The sequence below is a fragment of the Oncorhynchus mykiss genome, chromosome 10 (genome assembly GCF_057628025.1).
Source record: "Oncorhynchus mykiss isolate SJ-2025 chromosome 10, ASM5762802v1, whole genome shotgun sequence".
Lineage (NCBI taxonomy): Eukaryota > Metazoa > Chordata > Actinopteri > Salmoniformes > Salmonidae > Oncorhynchus > Oncorhynchus mykiss.
In genome coordinates, this window is record NC_143031.1 from 19,429,204 (window position 1) to 19,451,240 (window position 22,037).

A 22,037-nucleotide genomic window follows, 5' to 3' on the forward strand; every position below is an offset into this window, starting at 1 on the left:
GAGTCAATACATGTTAGAATCACCATCAGACAGCCATTTTCTTTCCATAGATTTTCAAGACGATTTAAGTCAAAACTGTAACTAGGCCACTCAAGAACATTCAATGTCATCTTGGTAAGCAACTCCAGTGTAGATTTGGCCATGTGTTTTAGATTATTGTCCTGCTGAAAGGTGAATTTGTCTCATAGTGATGGTTAGCAGGTTTTCCTCTAGGATTTTACCTGTGCTTAGTTCTATTCCATTTCTTTTAATCCTAAAAAAAACTCCCTAGTCCTTGCCGATGACAAGCATACCCATAACATGATTCAGCCGCCACCATGCTTGAAAAAATGAAGACTGGTACTCAGTGATGTGTTGTGTTGAATTTGCCCCAAACATAATGCTTTGCATTCATTAAATAAAGTACATTTTACTTTAGTGCCTTATTGCAAGCAGGATGCATGTTTTAGAATGTATTTTTTTCTTTTCACTCTGTCATTTAAGTTAGTATTGTGGAGTAACTACAATGTTGTTGACCCATCATTTTTCCTATCACACCCATTAAACTCTGTAACTGTTTTAAAGTTACCATTGGCCTCATGGAGAAATCCCTGAGCGGTTTCCTTCCTCTCTGGCAACTGAGTTAGGAAGGACATCTGCATCTTTATAGTGACTATTGTAGGTGTATTGACACAGTGCACCATCCAAAGTGTAATTAATAACTTATTTGCAAGGCATTGGAAAACCTCCCTGGGCTTTGTGGTTGATCTGTGTTTGAAATTCACTGCTCGACTGAGGGACCTTACAGTTAATTGTATGTGCGGGGAACAGAGACGAGGTAGTCATTCAAGAATCATGTTAAACACTATTATTGTACACAGAGTGAGTCCATACAACTTATTTTGTGACTTGTTAAGAACATTTTTACTCCTGAACTTATTTAGGCTTGCCATAACAAAGGGGTTGAATACTTATTGATTCAATACATTTTAGTTTGTTAATTTTGAAACATTTCTAAAAACCTAATTCCACTTTGACATTCAGAATAATTTTTTCAACACAGGTTAAATTTCACAAACTGTATGGAATTGGACCCCTGTGAGGTAAAAATGTATTGTAGCTCTATGTAAGGTTCTGTATTTATTTTCATTGTCAATCTTTGTGTTCTGTTTCATTGTGTTCTTGATTAATTGATTTCACCTGTGTTAGTTACTCACCTGGTCTCATCAGCTCCTTATTTAGTTCAGTTCATTCTGTTTGTACCTTTGTGAGCTATTGTTTGTTTTGACTCTACTAAGCCTTATCCTAGCTCGTTTGTGAGAACCAGTTAAAGCCTTCAGTCCTAGTTTTGATTCACCTGCCTGTTTGCCTGCCTGTGACCACAATTCCTGCCTTCTGCGATAAACACCTCCCGCTCTGCGAGTGAATATACACCTTTTTCTCCCCGAGTATTCATTATACTCCAGAAGTGTTAATTCAAGCAAAAAGTTTATTGTTCTAGCAAAAATTTCACAGGCCTGTACCTAGATTAAAACACATTGAAGAGAGAATCTATTGAAAGTGCTTTTTGGTCCAGGAATATCCTTAATCTGGGTATCTGAAACCAGCCCCATGTTCAACCTTATATTCTCCATTTGCTACCATGTTTGTATTGTTATTGCATGCTACGTCAAGAAAATGACACTAGAAACATACATTTTATTAAAAGATATGTATATAAATCAACAGTTCCGGGGTAACCTTATTCATTATGATCTAAAAGACAAAACTGATCCTAGATCAGCACTCCTACTCTGAGGCGCTTAATGAAAACATGCCCTGGTCTTCCTTGTCATTTGTATGTTTCTGTGTACTGAGTGACATCATCAGTCAGAGACAGCCAGCTTCTAACCCCCCCACCTCTAAACCCACTTTGCCGTCTGTCTCATGACATGCTGCTAACCAGTAGACTGCACTATCATAGGTACATCTTTCATCATCTGCTTACACATCACAGGATCACAACCACCACCATTACTCGAAGGGACCAAAAATGATGGAACACCAGACCCACTTGAATTAATTTCATAATCAAAAATGCGGTGGTGTGGCGATGCCAACATAAGCCCCATGTCCTCAGGCACTTTCTTGGTCCAAGTTGTTCCACTGGTTGGCATATCAAACATGCAGATCCCTACCCAGATGCCTAAGTCTGAGAGATAGGAGGTGGCTGGGTTCTTCATATAAATAGCACAGGCCCCTCTATCTCCACCTCCTCCCTTCTTCCGCGGGTGGTTTTTGGTTTTGTTGCTGTTCCTTCCCTCAGACAATGGGGCCTGCACTTTGAACAATGGCGCTCACGTCAAAGCCAGCTTACTACATTGCGGCATTGTGGGACAGATTCCCGGAAACAGAGAGCGCTTCTGGCAGGCCTCCCATTTCCTGAATGTGGGAGAAGGGGGGATGAGAGGGGAGATTGGAGAGGAAAAGAGGAGGGGGATGAGTGGGAGTGGGTATCTTTCAAAGAAGGCAGGAGGGGGCAGGATGGGGCAGGATTTGGAGAATCCTGTGTTAGTACCTAGGCTGCAGAGCTCGTACTTGGAAATCTCTTTCGACACAGAAAAAAACAGAGCTCAGTCTAATCATGGACAAAATCCCTAATATATAACATTTACCAAAAACACTGTGATACACCTTTCCACTGCTACCACCTTGGATTTAAGAAAAACACTTCTTAATAATTGAAATGGTAATTATTTAATTCAACCAAATAGCACAGTTGTTAAAGTAAATTAACATAATTCAATTAAAAAAATCGGACATCAACCCAGTCATATTGAACCCCTGCCAAAAAGAGAGACATGGGATTCACTACTGCACTGTCTCGGAACAGGAGGAGTTATTAAACTGGTTATCCTCTGATGTGCCCTGGGGAGATTAGGAGGCAGGCCAGAGGATATACTGTCTGGGTGAGGACAGACATCAGTCTCACTGGGTGGTGGCTAAGCAGCTAGTGCAGCTAGCTTTGGGTAAGAAAGGGATTTAGCTGATATTTAGATACTTAAATGCAGACTCATTCAGAGTGGAGAAAAAGAGACCTAATGGGTACGTTGAAAGCCTGCGGGGAACAATGTGCTTGTTAGCTTACAAGGCAGATCAATGGGAAACACAAAGATTCAAGTGTAGTGAAATCGACTGCTAGCCTTTAACAATTAGCTGTTAGCTTTAACAGAGAGTTAAGTCCTGCCGCAAGTAGGTTTTAATTTATTCAGAGTTCATTTTGATCATGTTATAAAATGAATTCCTTAAATTAAATAATCTTTATCAATACTCCATTTATTGTCTACAAGCCAAGCTCACATCATATAGCAAGAGACCGCTCAGAAATGGGCAAGCATTTAGCATTGCTAAATGCTGAAAGGTGGTGGGAAATTGTTTTTACATTGTCTTCGAACAGAGAGAAATTTAACATTAAAAATGACTATGGTAATATGGTTATCTTGAAATAATTGAATGATCCTCTCAATTTATTACATGAAGTTCTAAAGAAAATGGGTCAATTATAAATGCTATAGCTTTGGCAGTGCAGCAATGACAGCCTAAAGAAAGTTTACATGGCAAGCAAAACATTATCACTGATGAGCCACTGCATGTAACATTACAGTTCTGTGGTTGTCACATCCCATTGCCTCCCTCCTGAATCCACTTATACGTTTCTCCTATGAGCAACGTCACCAAAGACGCGTATTACTAAGACAGAGAACACTTCCCATCCTCTTTGATGTTACTGACCTGACACAAGTGAACCAGGTAAAGGAAGGAAAACAGCACCAGAGTTCTACGGAGGGATGCACACAAGGAAGTTCATTTTGTGCCAGACCCACATGTAGAGAGTTGAACACCATTCCTGCATCACCTCAAACATGTCTATCTCACCGGTCTGAGACACATGTAAACGCTTTAACGCTTCACTGCAGTGGAGTCTCTAAAACTGTTACAATAACAAATGGAGTGCCAGAAAGTGCTCTCACTCAGTGGTGCCTGCTAAGCTAAATTAAGCTTTTTGGGAAGTGTGACTGAGGTAACAAGTTTGCCCAAGGGGCCTGGCAAGTGAACACTGCCATTTTATAAGATTTTTTTTCAAAACAATACTGAGAAGAGGGGAGAAAGTGATAAAGTGCATAGAGAGCAACAGCACTGCAGCAGCAGGACTCGAAAAGGGACGTCTTTGGGAACTGGCCTGATCCCTTTCGGTGTAGACAGGCTACAGGGCCAGAGATGCTTAACCCTTTTCCCTTGTGTTGGATCCAAAGCACACGATTTTCAGAGAGAAGCTTGTCGTGAATCACCAGTTCTGGCTACTTCTTTCATTTCACTCTCCGTTCCATATGAGGTCACATTTTGAGGAGGAGTGGCATTTAGAAAGAACATCCAGTTTGGGGGTAAACTTCATGCCTCCTCAAGTATCGCAACTGCTCATCGAAACTGATTCAAGTACACGTTGAGGGTCTCTATGTTACAATAGAAAATGGTCAACTTGAAACATCACATTTGACCTGTACTCAGCCCTAACCATAAAACTAATTGAAGTGGATTTGAGGTGAACTCTGCCAGCCTCGTAAATACCAGAATGATTACCGCTGCGCTATCATGATATCCGTGCAGCAAACATTCATGGAAGCTTTTGGGATCAGGCAGCTTGCGAGGCTAGAACTCTGCTGCTCTGCTCACAAGACAGGTGAACCTGGGCTTGTGAGATAAGACAACTAGTCTCGAACATATTGCCTCCTCCACTGAACACACCAGAGCACAGCACAGTCTGACCAACAGAATATAGCATTTGAAGAGATAAACAGTGGTGAATTTACAACAAGGGGGGAGAGAGAGAGAAATTGAGCGAGAGAGAGAGAGAGAGAGAGAGAGAGAGAGAGAGAGAGAGAGAGAGAGAGAGAGAGAGAGAGAGAGAGTACACAGCCATAATATGACATTTGAAATGTCTCTATTCCTTTGAAACTTGAATGTAATGTTCACTGTTCATTTTTGATCGTGTATCTATTTCACATGCTTTGGCAATGTAAACATATGTTTCCCATGCCAATAAAGCCCGTTGAAAAGAGAGAGGGAGAGAGAGAGAGAGAGAGAGAGAAAGAGAGAGGGAGAGACAAGAAGGACAAGGCAAGGGCCTTCTACACCATCAAAAAGAACATCCTAATTGGGATGTCAAATTGTGTCTGTTTAAAAATACATTCATCAGTTATACAACCCATTGCCCTTTATGTTTGTGAGGTCTGGGGTCCACTCACCAACCAATAATTCACAAAATGGGACAAACACCAAACTGAGACTCATGCACGCAGAATTCTGCAAAGATCCTCTGTGTACAACGTAAAACATGAGCCATTCAATTCTACAACCACCTAAAATGAAGTTATTCCCAAACCTTCCATAACAAAGCCATCACCTACAAAGAGATGAACCTACAGAAGATTCCCCTAAGCAAGCTGGAACTGGAGGACAGCAACACAGTTAGACCCAACCAAATCACGAGAAAACAAAAAGATAATTATTTCCAATGTGTCAAGTAATTAACAAAAAAAAGAATAAAATGGAATGCTATTTGGCCTTAAACAGAGAGTAGTGGCAGAATACCTGACCACTTCGACTGACCCAAAATTAAGGAAATCTTTAACTATGTATAGACTCAGTGAGGATAGCCTGCCGTAGGAAGACCTGGCTCTCAAGAGAAGACAGGCTATGTGCACACTGCCCACAAAATGAGGTGGAAACTGAGCTGCACTTCCTAACCTCCTGCCAAATATATGACCATATTAGAGACACATATTTCTCTCAGATTACACAGACCCACAAAGAATTTGAAAACAAATCCAATTTTTATAAACTCCCATATCTATTAGGTGAAATACCACAGTGAGCCATCACAGCAGCAAGATTAGTGACCTGTTGCCACAAGAAAAGGGCAACAAGTGAAGAACAAACACCATTGTAAATTCAACCCATATTTATGTTTTTATTTTCCCTTTTGTACTTAAATTATTTGCACATCTTTATAACACTGTAATTATTATGACATTTGAAATGTCTCTATTCCTTTGAAACTATAACATTTACTGTTAATTCTTTATTGTTTTCTTCACTTTATTTTATTAATCTATTTAACTTGCTTTGGCAATGTAAACATATGTTTCCTATCACAATAAAGCCCTTTGAATCAAATTGAGTAAACAAGGAAAACGAGAGAGATCGAGTTCTGGAAAAGTACAGAGTACAAATCATTATTACAAGCGTCTAGAGTGAGAGTAGCCTGGAGTACATGCCAGGCATGTCTGTCTACGTTCAGAGAAAAGCTACCTCCAGGCAAAGACCTGAGAGAGCACAATATCATAATCAGATTAGTATGATCGTCATTTATCAAAGTTAGCCCAGTAAACCCTCCTTTCTCCATAACTGTATGTGTATATTATTCTAATAACTCCAGTACGTAGACAGACACACTTCATCACGATCAATCGCTGACCTGGATTACTGCAAGGTAAGCGTATTAACAAATGAATGGAGTGGGACTGTAGCACTCAGGAGAAGGTGATGCTTTGAGCTACTGGAGAAGCACTGCATAAATCAAATGTATTATATCAAAATGTAAATGCATCGTAGTAGCGCAGGAAGTCTGCCACTGAAACCCAAAAGCCGATTTATCTCAAGGCTGTCAATATAATAATGAACTACTGTACATTTATCACATTAAGCAATAAGGCCCAAGGAAGTGTGGTATTTGACCAATATACCACGGCTGAGGAAACACCCATTAGCCGTGGTATATTGGCCATATACCTCAAAGCCCAGAGGTTCCTTATTGCTATTATAAACTGGTTAACAATGTAATTAGAGCAGTACAAATATTTGTTTTGTCATACCATGGAATATGGTCTAATATACGGCTTTCAGCCAATCAGTGTTCACCACCCAGTTTATAAATATCAATAAGGATAGTCTGTAAAGATGATACAGTGGAGCAAAAAAGTATTTAGTCAGCCAACAATTTGGCAAGTTCTCCCACTTAAAAAGATGAGAGAGGCCTGTAATTTTCATCGTAGGTACACTTCAACTATGACAGACAAAATGAGGGAAAAAAATCCAGAAAATCACATTGTAGGATTTTTTATGAATTTATTTGCAAATTATGGTGGAAAATAAGTATTTGGTCAATAACAAAAGTTTGTTGGCAATGACAGAGGTTAAATGTTTTCTGTTCTCTATCCTCTAGAGCAGTGATGTTTTGGGGCTGTTGCTGGGCAACACAGACTTTCAACTCCCTCCAAAGATTTGCTTTGGGGTTGAGATCTGGAGACTGGCTAGGCCACTCCAGGACCTTGAAATGCTTCTTACGAAGCCACTGCTTCGTTGCCAAGGCGGTGTGTTTGGGATCATTGTCATGCTGAAAGACCCAGCCACGTTTCATCTTCAATGCCCTTGCTGATGGAAGGAGGTTTTCACTCAAAATCTCACGATACATGGCCCCATTCATTCTTTCCTTTACACGGATCAGTCGTCCTGGTCCCTTTGCAGAAAAACAGCCCCAAAGCATGATGTTTCCAACCCCATGCTTCACAGTAGGTATGTTGTTCTTTGGATGCAACTCAGCATTCTTTGTCCTCCAAACACGACAAGTTGAGTTTTTACCAAAAAGTTATATTTTGGTTTCATCTGACCATATGACATTCTCCCAATCTTCTTCTGGATCATCCAAATGCTCTCTAGCAAACTTCAGACGGGCCTGGACATGTACTGGCTTAAGCAGGGGGACACGTCTGGCACTGCAGGATTTGAGTCCCTGGCGGCGTAGTGTGTTACTGATGGTAGGCTTTGTTACTTTGGTCCCAGCTCCCTGCAGGTCATTCACTAGGTCCCCCCGTGTGGTTCTGGGATTTTTGCTCACCGTTCTTGTGATCATTTTGACCCCACGGGGTGAGATCTTGCGTGGAGCCTCAGATCGAGGGAGATTATCAGTGGTCTTGTATGTCTTCCATTTCCTAATAATTGCTCCCACAGTTGATTTCTTCAAACCAAGCTGCTTACCTATTGCAGATTCAGTCTTCCCAGCCTGGTGCAGGTCTACAATTTTGTTTCTGGTGTCCTTTGACAGCTCTTTGGTCTTGGCCATAGTGGAGTTTGGAGTGTGACTGTTTGAGGTTGTTTGAGGTGTATTTTATACTGATAGCAAGTTCAAACAGGTGCCATTAATACAGGTAACGAGTGGAGGACAGAGGAGCCTCTTAAAGAAGAAGTTACAGGTCTGTGAGAGCCAGAAATCTTGCTTGTTTGTAGGTGACCAAATACTTATTTTCCACCATAATTTGCAAATAAATTCATAAAGAATCCTACAATGTGATTTTCTGGATTTTTTTTCTTCTAATTTTGTCTGTCATAGTTGACAGACAGTGTACCTATGATGGAAATTACAGGCCTCTCTCATCTTTTTAAGTGGGAGAACTTGCACAATTGGTGGCTGACTAAATACTTTTTTGCCCCACTGTATATTGTACGTTGAGACTATTGGGATGTTATTGCCGAAATACTTACTACAACTCCATTTGTGGTACTGCATGCACAGTGGTAAGATTATAATACACTTGAAGAATTCAACAACAACATTGGAACAGAGTACTGTGAAATCATTTATTCAATTGGGGCGGTACTCATTCAAAACAAAGCTGTTTATTTGGTGTGGCATGCACAGGAATGCTAACTGTATCTAGGAAAATTCAAGTTATTGGCCTTGAAAGGGTATCTGAATACCCTCTAGTCCCACTCAACATAGGTCAGAACAGACCACACACTCACACACCCCGGAAACTCCCTTATCCCCGCACCCCCTCTTTCACCATCCCTCATTCTCCAGGGCCTGAAGGGAGGGAGCAGGCACTCCCCTCTCTTTCTGCCCCAATAAGCCTGATCAGAGTGTGCATACTGACGTGGCTTGGGGATGTACATTTCTTCACGCTACACTGTCTGTTCACGTTTTATTAGCGTAGCCAGGGACGGCTGGGGGTGTGGAGGGGGGAGAGAGAACGATAAATCCCCTAGATGAACAGACAACCAGCCAGCCCCTGAGAGAGACTAGCCAGCACCTCCATATCCACCATGTTTGATCCCTTTAGGCAGGCAGGGAAGGCAAGGCCTGGTCTTGTTTCCACATAGCTAGGCTGTAGGCTAGCCTACAGTGACACTGCGACCAACACAGTAGGTTTGGGGGTGAAATGCTTGAGGATAAGTCGTTTTTGTAGTGCCGGGACATTTAAACAGTGCTTTTATGAATAAATTAATGTAATATTTAACTTATCATTTAAGGCAGGTCATAAGCTTGGGGGGGAGAAGAAACATTGGAGATATGGCAATGAATAATGCATTGACCCATTAGAACCACTAAAGTCACATGAGAAGTTGAACCTCTGTGGGATACACTGGAGGGGGCACGGACACATCCCTGCTGCACCCCCAATAAATATGTATTGAATAGAGAGATTCATTTACGAGAGGAAAATGTGTTCCACCATTACAATGTAAAGCGCTTTGAGCACTTGGAAAAATATGTATTCTTTATTTATTTCAGAGTGACATAATTCATTCAGTTTGTGAAGCACGACATAAATCCAATCTATCATCATCCTAATAATCCATCCACCTGACAGGTGTTGCATATCAAGAAGCTGATTAAACAACATGATCATTACACAGGTCAACCTTGTGCTGGGGACAATAAAAGGCCACTTTAAAATGTGCAGTTTCGTCACACAACACAACGCTACAGATGTCTAAAGTTTTGAGTGAGCGTGCAATTGGCATGCTGACTGCAGGAATGTCCACCAGATCTGTTGCCACAGATTTGAATGTTCATGTCGCTACCATAAGCTGCCTCCAAAGTCATTTTATAGAATTTTGGCAGTATGTCCAACCAGCCTCACAACCGCAGACCACGTGTAACCACGCCAGCCCAGGGCATCCACATCCGGCTTCTTCACTTTTGTGGGAAAAAAAATAATTGTGATTGGCTGGGCCTGGCTCCCCAGTGGGTGGGCCTGACTGCCAAGGCCTATGCCCACCCATGGCTGCACCCCTGCCCAGTCATGTGAAATCCATAGATTAGGGACTAACACATTTATTTCAATTGACTGATTTCCTTAAATGAACTTTATCTCAGTAAAATCTTTGAAATTGTTGCATGTTGCGTTTAGGGTGGAAAATTGTTCAAATGAGTTTAAAGAGAATTACCAGGCGTGTCGATGTATGTTGATGCCAGGCAGAAAAAGGCATGTTGTTGCCAGGCAGAGAGATGCATGTTGATGCCAGGCAGAGAGATACATGTTGATGCCAGGCAGAGAGATGCGTGTTGATGCCAGGCAGAGAGATGCATGTTGACGCCATACAGAAAAAGGCATGTTGATGCCAGGCAGAGAGATGCATGTTGATGCCAGGCAATTCTGAGGCTACTGACGGCAGTGAACTCTTCAAAGTACTGCAGACCGACTGCTCCCCTGGTCAAAGTACTAGTGAGTGAGAGAGTGAGAGAGAGAGAATGGAGGGTTGAGATGGTAGGAGAGACTAGAGAGGGTAGAGAAGGTGAGACATCCCAAATGGCATCCTGTTCCCTATATAGTGCACTATTATTGACCAAAGCCCAATAAAGGAAAAATGGTGCAATTTGGGACAAGGGAGTGAGTATGCCTAGTAGTGGAAGAGGGGATGTTTGAAAGATGGCGCAGAAGAACATGGCTGACGTTTTACATTCTGCCAACAGATTGTGCTATTTTGTTATTTTTTTGCGTTTTGTGTAACTTTATTTTTAACTTATTGTGTACAAAATGTTGCTACTACCATCTCCTATGACCGAAAATAACTTCTGGACATCAGAACAGTGATTACTCACCGCGGAATGGAAGAAACCTTTTCCTTTAACGAGAAGGATATCCTGCTTTCACTGGAACAGGCCCAGATCCCCGCCTTTTGGGTGAAGAAAACACGCAGGAAAATGGGCTGCAGATCGGGCATCCATCTGAAGATCTGTAGGCGAGCGAGTAAACTCTCCTGCCATCCGTTCTTCTTGCTAATGTGCAATCATTGGATAATAAAATTGATGACCTACAATAAATATTATCCTAACAACGGGACATTAAAAACTGTAACATCTTATGTTTCACCGAGACCGATGATACGGACAATATAGAGCTAGCGGGATTTTCCAAGCACCGGCGGTGTCAGAAGGTGGGTGTAGCTGGTGCATGAAGTCAGGCGCAGGAGAGCAGAATGAGTGAGCAACGTACTTTACTCAAAATAAAGGCACAAGGTAACCATACACTTGACCAACAATAAACGGTAATCAATTACACACGGGTGAAAACAGCACCTGTCGAAATCCAGCCATAACGTACCGAATGAACATGGAAACAATCACGCACAAAAACATGGGGGAAACAGAGGGTTAAATACATGAACAAGTAATTGGGGAATGAAACCAGGTGTGTAGAAAACAAAGACAAAACAAATGGAAAATGAAAGGTGGATCAGCGATGGCTAGAAGACCGGTGATGTTGACCGCCGAACGCAGCCCGAACAAGGAGAGGGACCGACTTCGGCGGAAGTCGTGAAAGGCTGAACAGAGACGCTACCTCTGGTAAGACGAGGGGTAGGGGTGTGTGTCTATTTGTCAATAACAGCTGGTGCACAATGTCTAATATTAAAGAAGTCTCAAGATATTGCTCGTCTGTGGTAGAGTACCTTATGATAAGCTGTAGACCACACTATCTACTAAGAGAGTTCTCATCTATATTATTCGTAGCTGTCTATTTACCACCACAGAACGAAGCTGGCACTAAGACTGCTCTCAACCAACTCTATAAGGCCAAAAGCAAAGAAGAAAATGCTCACCCAGAAGTGGCGCCCTTAGTGGCCGAAAACTTAATGCAGAAAACTTACAAAATGTTTACCAGCATGTCACATGTGCAACCAGAGGAAAAAATCCTTGACCACCTTTACTCCACACACAGAGATGCATACAATGCTCTCCCTCGCTCTACATTTGGCAAATCTGACCATAATTCTATCCTCCTGATTCCTGAATCCAAGCAAAAACTAAAGCAAGAAGTACCAGTGACTCGCTCAATACGGAAGTAGTCAGATGACGAAGATGCTACACTACAGGACTGTTTTGCTAGCACAGACTGGAATATGTTCCGGGATTCATCCAATGGCATTGAGGAGTACACCACCTCAGTCATCGGCTTCATCAATAAGAGCATTTACGACGTCGTCCCCACAGTGACTGTACGTACATATCCCAACCAGAAGCCATGGATTACAGGCAACATCTGCATCGAGCTAAAGGCTAGAGCTGCTGCTTTCAAGGAGCGGGTGACTGATCTGGGCGCTTATAAGAAATCCCGCTATGCCCTCAGACGAACCATCAAACAAGCAAAGTGTCAATACAGGATTAAGATTGAATCCTACTACACGGCTCTGACGCTTGTCAGATGTGGCAGGGCTTGAAAACTATTACGGACTACAAAGGGAAACCCAGACGCGAGCTGCCCAGTGACACGAGCCTACCAGACAAGCTAAATGCCTTTTAAGCTCGCTTCGAGACAAGAAACACTGAAGCATGCACGAGAGCACCAGCTGTTCTGGATGACTGTGTGATCACGCTCTCGGTAGCCGATATGAACAAAACCTTTAAACAGGTCAACATTCACAAAGCAGCTGGCCAGACGGATTACCAGGACGTGTACTCAAAGCATGCACGGACCAACTGGTAAGTATCTTCACTGACATTTTCAACCTCTCCCTGACCGAGTCTGTAATACCAACATGTTTCAAGCAGAACACCATAGTCCCCGTGCCCAAGGAAGTGAAGGTGACCTGCCTAAATGATTACCGCCCCGTGGCACTCACGTCGGTAGCCATGAAGTGCTTCAAAAGGCTGGTCATGGATCACCACAACAGCATCCTACCGGACACCCTAGACTCACTCCAATTCGCATACCGCCCAAACAGATCCACAGATGATGCAATTTCAATCTCACTCCACACTGCCCTTTCTCACCTGGACAAAAGGAACACCTATGTGAGAATGCTGTTCCTCGACTACAGCTCAGCGTTCAACCCCATAGTGCCCACGAAGCTCATCACTAAGCTAAAGACTCTGGGACTAAACACCTCCCTCTGCAACTGGATCCTGGACTTCCTGACGAGCCGCCCCGAGGTGGTAAGAATAGGCAGCTGCCACGCTGATGCTTAACACTGGGCCCCTCAGGGATGTGTACTTAGTCCCCTCCTGTACTCCCTGTTCACCCACAACTGGGTGGCCAAACATGACTCCAACACCATCATTAAGGTTGCTGACAACACAACAGTGGTAGGCCTGATCCCCTACAACAATGAGACGGCCTATAGGGAGGAGGTCAGAGACCTGGCAGTGTGGTGCCAGGACAACAAACGCTCCCTCAATGTGAGCAAGAAAAAGGAGCTGATCGTGGACTACAGGAAAATGTGGGCCGAACAGGCCCCCATTAACATCGACGGGGCTTTAGTGGAGCGGGTCGAGAGTTTCAAGTTCCTTGGTGTCCACATCACCAAAGAACTATCATGGCCCAAACATCCCAAGATAGTCGTGAAGAGGGCACTACAATACCTTTTCCCCCTCAAGAGGCTGAAAATATTTGGCATGGGTCCCCAGATCCTCAAAAGGTTCTACAGCTGCACCATCGAGAGAATCCTGACCGGTTGCATCACCACCTGGTATGGCAACTGCTCGGCATCTGACCGTAAGGCGCTACAGAGGGTAGTGCGAACGGCTCCGTACATCACTGGGGCCAAGCTTCCTGCCATCCAGGACCTATATAATAGGTGTGTCAGAGGAAAGCCCAAAAAATAGTCAGAGACTGAAGTTATAGACTGTTTTCTCTGCTACCGCACAGCAAGCGGTACCGGAGCGCCAAGTCTAGGACCAAGAGGCTCCTCAACAGCTTCTACCCCCAAGCCATAAGACTGCTGGACAATTCATAAAATCCCCACAGGACAATTTACATTGACATCCCCCCCCTCCCTTTTGTACGCTGCTGCTACTCGCTGTTTATTATCTATTCATAGTCACTTCACCCCCACCCACATGTACAAATTACCTCAACTAACCTGTACCCCCGCACACTGACTCGGTACCGGTGCCCCTTGTTTATAACCTCGTTATTGTTATTCTTATTTATTCTTACTTTTTATTTTAGTCTACTTGGTAAATATTTTCTTAACTCTTCTTGAACTGCACTGTTGGTTAAGGGCTTGTAAGTAAGCATTTCATGGTAAAGTCTACATTTGTTGTATTCGGCGCATGTGACAAATAAGGTTTGATTTGATTTGTATCAGAGAGACAAAGAAACCCCCCCTCTATCTCTCCATTTGGTATTGGATAGCTATGCGGGGAAAGGAGCTTGTGTATGGCTAGTGAGGCTGAGGGGCTATCTGCTCCTCAGTGTAAGTAACTAGCACTAAATATATAATGTTTTATGTACAGTAACCAGGAATTGTCCAAAACCAATTCCTTGCCAACTGTGGGTTATGATGTAATTTCCTACATCTATGCACACTTGATTCTAGAAATTATATAAATGTTTTTTCCGATGCAAAATTCAAGATTGTGAGTGTCTGATTATGCTTGATTGAAATGGAATTAATCCAACCCATTCCTCATTCTGTCACACAAACCCATGGAGTCAGTATACACAGCCTGATATGTGGGACTGTAGTATATTGAGTTGCAACCCCTTCTTAATATTGAGTTGCACCCCCTTTGCCCTCAGAACAGCCTCAATTAGCCGGGGCATGGACTCTACACAGTGTCAAAAGCGTTCCATAGGGATGCTGGCCCATGTTGACTCCAATGCTTCCCATAGTTGTGTCAAGTTGTTTGGATGTCCTTTGGGTGATGGACCATTCTTCATACACACTGGAAACTGTTGAGCGTAAAAAAACAGCGTTGCAGTTCTTGACAATCAAACTGATGCACCTGGCACCTACTGCCATACCCCGTTCAAAGGAACTTTGAACTGCCCATTCACCGTCTAAATGACACACATATACAATACACGTCTCAATTGTCTCAAGGCTTAAAAATCCTCCTTTAACCTGTCTCCTCCCCTTCATCTACACTGATTGAAGTGGATTTAACACGTGACATCAATAAGGGATCATAGCTTCACCTGGATTCACCTGGTCAGTCTATGTCATGGAAAGAGCAGGTGTTCTTAATGTTTTGTACAGTCAGTGTGTATGTGTGTGTCACGTCAAGGTAACAATGCCCCCGTGACACTGCTTGGATGGGTTAATCTCCCAGGCTTTAGAGGTCTACCAGATGTTGATAGGATTTATGGCCATTACTGTAAACAAACAAAGACACACACACATATTCAGGGAAATACATTTGACCCTAAAATTATAATACCATTCCCCAAATTGTGTGCAATTGTTTGTGTCCCATATGGTACTCTATTCCCTTTGTAGTACTACTTTTAACATAAGACAGGTCAAGGGGATCATTTTGATCCAATATGAATTTAAAATTGAAATATCTCTGCCATTTCTTAAGTAATGCCCCCCTCCGACCTGGACTTTTCCTAAATATGTCTATTTATTGTTAGAATTTCATCACAAACAGAAAGTGTTATAAGCAGCTTTAAGGGAACATGTCATTTCTTTCCCCAGAGCGCCAGAAAGTGACTTTTTCCAATCCTTCAACAGAGTCACATGCAGGTAAGATGTTTTGATTTCTATATAGTGTCACAAAGAGCTGATTCTGAGGTTTCCAAAGCACTTACCATTTCCCCATAAAGATGAGCTCTATTTCAAAATATCCCTTTTTCCAAGAATAACCAGCGTTCCATGTGCTCCACACGTGAGCAGGCAGCCACAGATAGCCTACAGTAACATAAACTAATGAAAATGCTATTGTGTTCTTTAAATTTTACCCAAGACCTTCATAAACTCAACCAAAGTATTATTTTTCCGATAGCATATATGAAATGGATTTATTAGACTGTTAGAATGTTGAGGCAAAACGACTCCTCATTGGCCTGAAGGGGGGTCCAAAGAAGCAAGGCTTATCTAGTGTTAACCACGGCCCAATCTGGTCAAAAGTAGTGCACCTATTGGGAATAGAGTGCCATTTGGGACAACGTCCGTTTCCATCTGTATCATGCAGGGCCTGGAGAAAGTGGAGAGAGAAACCTACTTTACCCCTCCCCCTCACCTCTCCTCTCCTCCACCCACCACAGGCCCTGAGGCACAGCCAGAGTCTCTCACTCAATCTCCCTCTCCACTGGCCAGGCACTTTTAATGGCCTCCCAGCAACCACAGAATAAACATTCAAAACACTGGCACACATATCCTTCCTTGTTGAACAATCAATGGTGTAGCCGTTTATGCACCTTTTTACCTTTTGTGCAAACGTTTACCAACCTAACGCAAAAAAAATTATGGAAAATATAGGTAGCAGTTCAGAACAGTTTTTGCCTATATTATGACAACATTTTGTGGCGTTTTTCTTAGTTTCGGACTTTGGCAAGGAGTTTTTTCGGCTGTTCGGGCACACTAAATTTTTTCTCGAGGCAAGCCAAAGCCGGTCAGTGAAGCCTATTCCTCCTTGTTGGCGACTGGTCAACAGTAGGGATTCTTCAATGAAGTCCCTGTTGTCATTTAACGAGACGACTCATCCTCATGCACATTTATTCTCGTGAGAAATACTGCACCAAACATCCTAGTCGGATGCAAAATTGCGCGACTAAGACCTCCTCGGTAAAAACATAAAAATGTATGACAGATTGCTTCAGTTATCTTAGATACATTTGGACTATTTTGAGGATGTGTATACTGGCTACAGTGTCTCAAAGTGGACAAACAGTACTATTGTAGCTTTTTTCTTGTTTTTCAAGCGAAGGTCTTTTAGGGGAGTATGCGAGCACACTGACGCCTTTAGTTTTTTCACAGCGAACAGTGATTTGGGTTTCCCCACCTATTTGTTTTTACCACTACATCACAAGGTTTTTTCTGGATCAAATGGGGCTTAGGTGGTGGGCGTGGCAGGGGGTGTGGTATGGGGGCGTGGCAGGGGCGTGGCATGGAGCGTGGCATGGGGCATTACAATAAGCACGGAAGCCCGTGTCGGAGCAGCAATCATTTTGTTACAATTTAAGAGGCCCCCATTTTAGTGGTGAAATGTTTGCTTTTTTAAGCCACTTTCCTGCACTTCTATGCATTTTGCCACGGCTAATGCTGTGTTCTTTTGCTCAAACATAATAACAAAATGGCATTGAGACCGACAACACTTGAGAGTGTGGGTCAGGTCAGGGCTACACTAGCTGCACAGCAGTGCTCTGGTCATGGGGAGGTGAGGGGTGGGGCTGGATGGAGACATGCTGCAGTCAGGGGAGCAGGGAGGGAGGCTTGGGCAAACAGATGATTCACCAGCAGCTGAGCTGACACAACACCGCCTCTGTCTGCCAACTACACTCTGTGTGTGTGTGTGTGTGTGTGTGTGTGTGTGTGTGTGTGTGTGTGTGTGAGTAGTGTGTGTTGTCTGCCAGTGTGTGTATGTATGTATGTATGTACAGTGCCTGGCGAAAGTATTCGGCCCCCTTGAACTTTGCGACCTTTTGCCACATTTCAGGCTTCAAACATAAATATATAAAACTGTATTTTTTTGTGAAGAATCAACAACAAGTGGGACACAATCATGAAGTGGAACGACATTTATTGGATATTTCAAACTTTTTTAACATATCAAAAACTGAAAAATTGGGCGTGCAAAATTATTCAGCCCCCTTAAGTTAATACTTTGTAGTGCCACCTTTTGCTGCGATTACAGCTGTAAGTCGCTTGGGGTATGTCTCTATCAGTTTTGCACATCGAGAGACTGACATTTTTTCCCATTCCTCCTTGCAAAACAGCTCGAGCTCAGTGAGGTTGGATGGAGAGCATTTGTGAACAGCAGTTTTCAGTTCTTTCCACAGATTCTCGATTGGATTCAGGTCTGGACTTTGACTTGGCCATTCTAACACCTGGATATGTTTATTTTTGAACCATTCCATTGTAGATTTTGCTTTATGTTTTGGATCATTGTCTTGTTGGAAGACAAATCTCCGTCCCAGTCTCAGGTCTTTTGCAGACTCCATCAGGTTTTCATTCCAGAATGGTCCTGTATTTGGCTCCATCCATCTTCCCATCAATTTTAACCATCTTCCCTGTCCCTGCTGAAGAAAAGCAGGCCCAAACCATGATGCTGCCACCACCATGTTTAACAGTCGGGATGGTGTGTTCAGCTGTGTTGCTTTTACGCCAAACATAACGTTTTGCATTGATGCCAAAAAGTTCAATTTTGGTTTCATCTGACCAGAGCACCTTCTTCCACATGTTTGGTGTGTCTCCGAGGTGGCTTGTGGCAAACTTTAAACAACACTTTTTATGGATATCTTTAAGAAATGGCTTTCTTCTTGCCACTCTTCCATAAAGGCCAGATTTGTGCAATATACGACTGATTGTTGTCCTATGGACAGAGTCTCCCACCTCAGCTGTAGATCTCTGCAGTTCATCCAGAGTGATCATGGGCCTCTTGGCTGCATCTCTGATCAGTCTTCTCCTTGTATGAGCTGAAAGTTTAGAGGGACGGCCAGGTCTTGGTAGATTTGCAGTGGTCTGATACTCCTTCCATTTCAATATTATCGCTTGCACAGTGCTCCTTGGGATGTTTAAAGCTTGGGAAATCTTTTTGTATCCAAATCCGGCTTTAAACTTCTTCACAACAGTATCTCGGAGTGTTCCTTGTTCTTCATGATGCTCTCTGCGCTTTTAACGGACCTCTGAGACTATCACAGTGCAGGTGCATTTATACGGAGACTTGATTACACACAGGTGGATTGTATTTATCATCATTAGTCATTTAGGTCAACATTGGATCATTCAGAGATCCTCACTGAACTTCTGGAGAGAGTTTGCTGCACTGAAAGTAAAGGGGCTGAATAATTTTGCACGCCCAATTTTTCAGTTTTTGATTTGTTAAAAAAGTTTGAAATATCCAATAAATGTCGTTCCACTTCATGATTGTGTCCCACTTGTTGTTGATTCTTCACAAAAAAATACAGTTTTATATATTTATGTTTGAAGCCTGAAATGTGGCAAAAGGTCGCAAAGTTCAAGGGGGCCGAATACTTTCGCAAGGCACTGTATGTGTGTGTTGTCTGCCAGCAACTCTTTGTGTGTGTGTCTTTAACACCAGAATGGTGGTGAGCTAAGCTTGTACATGCCCCTATAGTGTGGACAGTCCCTGCGTTGTCTGCCATAGACCAGGCTGCTGTTCAACCTGCCACAGGTCTGATTCCATTGGTCGACCATGGTGGCACCACATACTGTATATGGGCCTGTCCACCCAAACAGAATACAGTGTACTCCCGTCTGTGTAGAGTACACATACAGCACAGAGACAAGACACAAAGAGACACACAAGCACACATGTACACACGTACACACAGGCACACCTCTACACTCGCACAAGGTGGAGGGAATGACACACAAGCCTCAGATTCCAGTGATTAAATTGAGGTTTGTAATACAATAACCTTGGATTAACCTCCAAGCTTAGGGCAGCTCAGTGAGAATAACTTAGCTCTTTAATAGTTCATTAGCCCGGAGTGTGAATTAAGCACAGCATAAGAGGGTTGAGTGTGTTTTTCTAACTTTTTTTCATTACCATTAGCAACATAGCTAGTTGTAGTGAAGAAGGTTGTAGAGGAGCACTAAGGATTTATCATGGTCCACACACACCAACACAGTCAAGGGCACCATAACGTTTCTTCCCCCTCAGAAGGCTTTAAAGATTCAGCATGGGCCATCAGATTCTCAAACAGTTCTACAGCTGCACCATTAAGAGCATCTTGACTGGCTGCAATCACCGCTTGGTATGGCAACTGCTTTGCATCTGACCGCAAGGTGGTACAGAGGTTAGTGCATAAGGCCCAGTACATCACTAGGGCCGAGCTCCCTGCCATCTAGGACCTCTATAGCAGGCGGTGTTAGAGGAAGGCCCTAAAAATGATCAAAGACTCCAGCCACCCAAGTCATAGACTGTTCTTTCTGTTACCGCACGGCAAGTGGTACAAATGCACCAAGTCTGGAACCAAGAGGACCCTAAACAGCTTCTAACACCAAGCCATAAGACTGCTAAATAGTTTGTCCGGGTAGCTATTGGTTAACTACTTAATTATCTGCATTGCCTCGTTTTGCACTAACTATTTTGACTCATCACATATAATGCTGTTACTGTTTATTATCTGTCCTGTTGCCTAGTCACTTTATCTCTACCTATATGTACATATCATCTCAATTACCTTGTACCCCTGCACATCGACTCAGTACTGGTATCCCGTGTATATAGTCAAGTTATCGTTACTCACTGTGTATTTATTCCTTGTGTTATTTTTTTTCTACTATTTCTCTGCGTTGTTGGGAAGGGCCTGTAAAGGAAGCATTTCACTGTTAGTCTACACCTGTTGTTTCACGAAGCATGTGTCAAATTTGATTTGATAGTCTACTATAAAGAGTTATTTGTAACCTCTAGTTGTCTGTATTGAAAAAACGATCCACTCTTTGTTCTGAAACACGATATGTCATTGGGGAGCAGTTGATAACTAGATCGCAAAAAATGAATAGCATAATACACAAAGTTTTTCTCTTTTTATGTTAGCCACTGATAGCCAGTCAATTAGCCCATGTCAGCTAACATTTTTTAGATTGATAAATGAGTTCAGTGGCTAGCTATCTAAACTTGCTATCATGGTCGAATTACTAGCTGGGGAGCCCCCATTGATTTTGTTAGTCAGACTCACTCAGATATCATAAAACTACAAACATTTCTCTCCACCCTATGGAAAAATGTGGAAAATTGCAGGACATTTGTTGTAAAACATCAAATTTTCCTCTCCACTCCATGGCAAAATCTGTAGAATTGCACAAAATTAACATAAACATTTTATTTTATTGTCTCCGCTGTCAAGAAGGGGGCCACTAAAATGTTTTGCTCGCAATGTGTTATGGATGTGAGTAGTTCCTGCAGACCCGCGAGCAACTGCGGCCCCTCATGATGAGTTTAGATTTTTTGCGACCCCCACCCCCATCAAAGTTAGCCATCCCTGATATAGATCAAATTGCACTTATAATGGAACATTGAGTTTAATGTGCCAAAATAAATTTGAGCAGGCATACAACCACATCAGGTGGTGGAGAGAATGGCAAGAACAATCAAATCAATCCAAAACAGCGCTCATATCCAAGTTAATGCCGTTAGAGAGAGATGAATAGCGCCGGCCCCTCGTGTCATAACTAGAATGAGAGGTGGCAAGCCATGTCCTCGCTCCCTGGCTGTGGTAGCCTAATGACAATAGTGGAGTCAGTGTCACAGATTTGGCAGCTGAGGAGACAATTCTCCACGTCACTACACAAATCAATACCCCTGACATGCTCCAATTACATCGGTTTAATTATTTCAGTCTCCGCCGACCCAAAATGGCAGTTTGAACCAAATTGACTAGTCTTCCGTGAAGAGTACACAAGAAAACAAACTTTGATAGGTTCAACTAAACCCAGAGGGGTTCAGTAAAACTCTGGTATGTGTTTGCAATAGTAGGCCTGTGCACATTCCAAAAAGCTGAGGAACAATACAAAACTTCAATTTGATAGCGCCTATGGCCCATAACAAAGCCATTTCACGGTCAGTGTGTGTGTCATGTCTTGCCTGCTATACTACTGGAGGGTGCAGTGAAGTACAAAACTCTTGAAACAGTAACTCCGCACAGTGGTACTTCGAGCCCAGTTAATTGCAGATTTATTATAAACAGCACTGGGAAATGCTCCTGAGAGCTCTTAGGAAACACAAAACACCGGGTCGTTATTGTCTACAGAACCTCTGTGGTGGCTGAGCAGTGAAGGCCAGGGCATGTTTTTGGTAGTCTTCAATAGAAGACTGCCTGCCATTG

General features: G+C 42.8%; 1 protein-coding gene across 12 annotated transcripts in view; it reads right to left on the reverse strand.

The window, feature by feature from the left end:
- The window catches only part of arhgef12b (Rho guanine nucleotide exchange factor 12b), a 114,821-nt gene that overhangs the window by 59,386 nt on the left and 33,398 nt on the right, over positions 1–22,037 (reverse strand). The window lies entirely within an intron of this gene.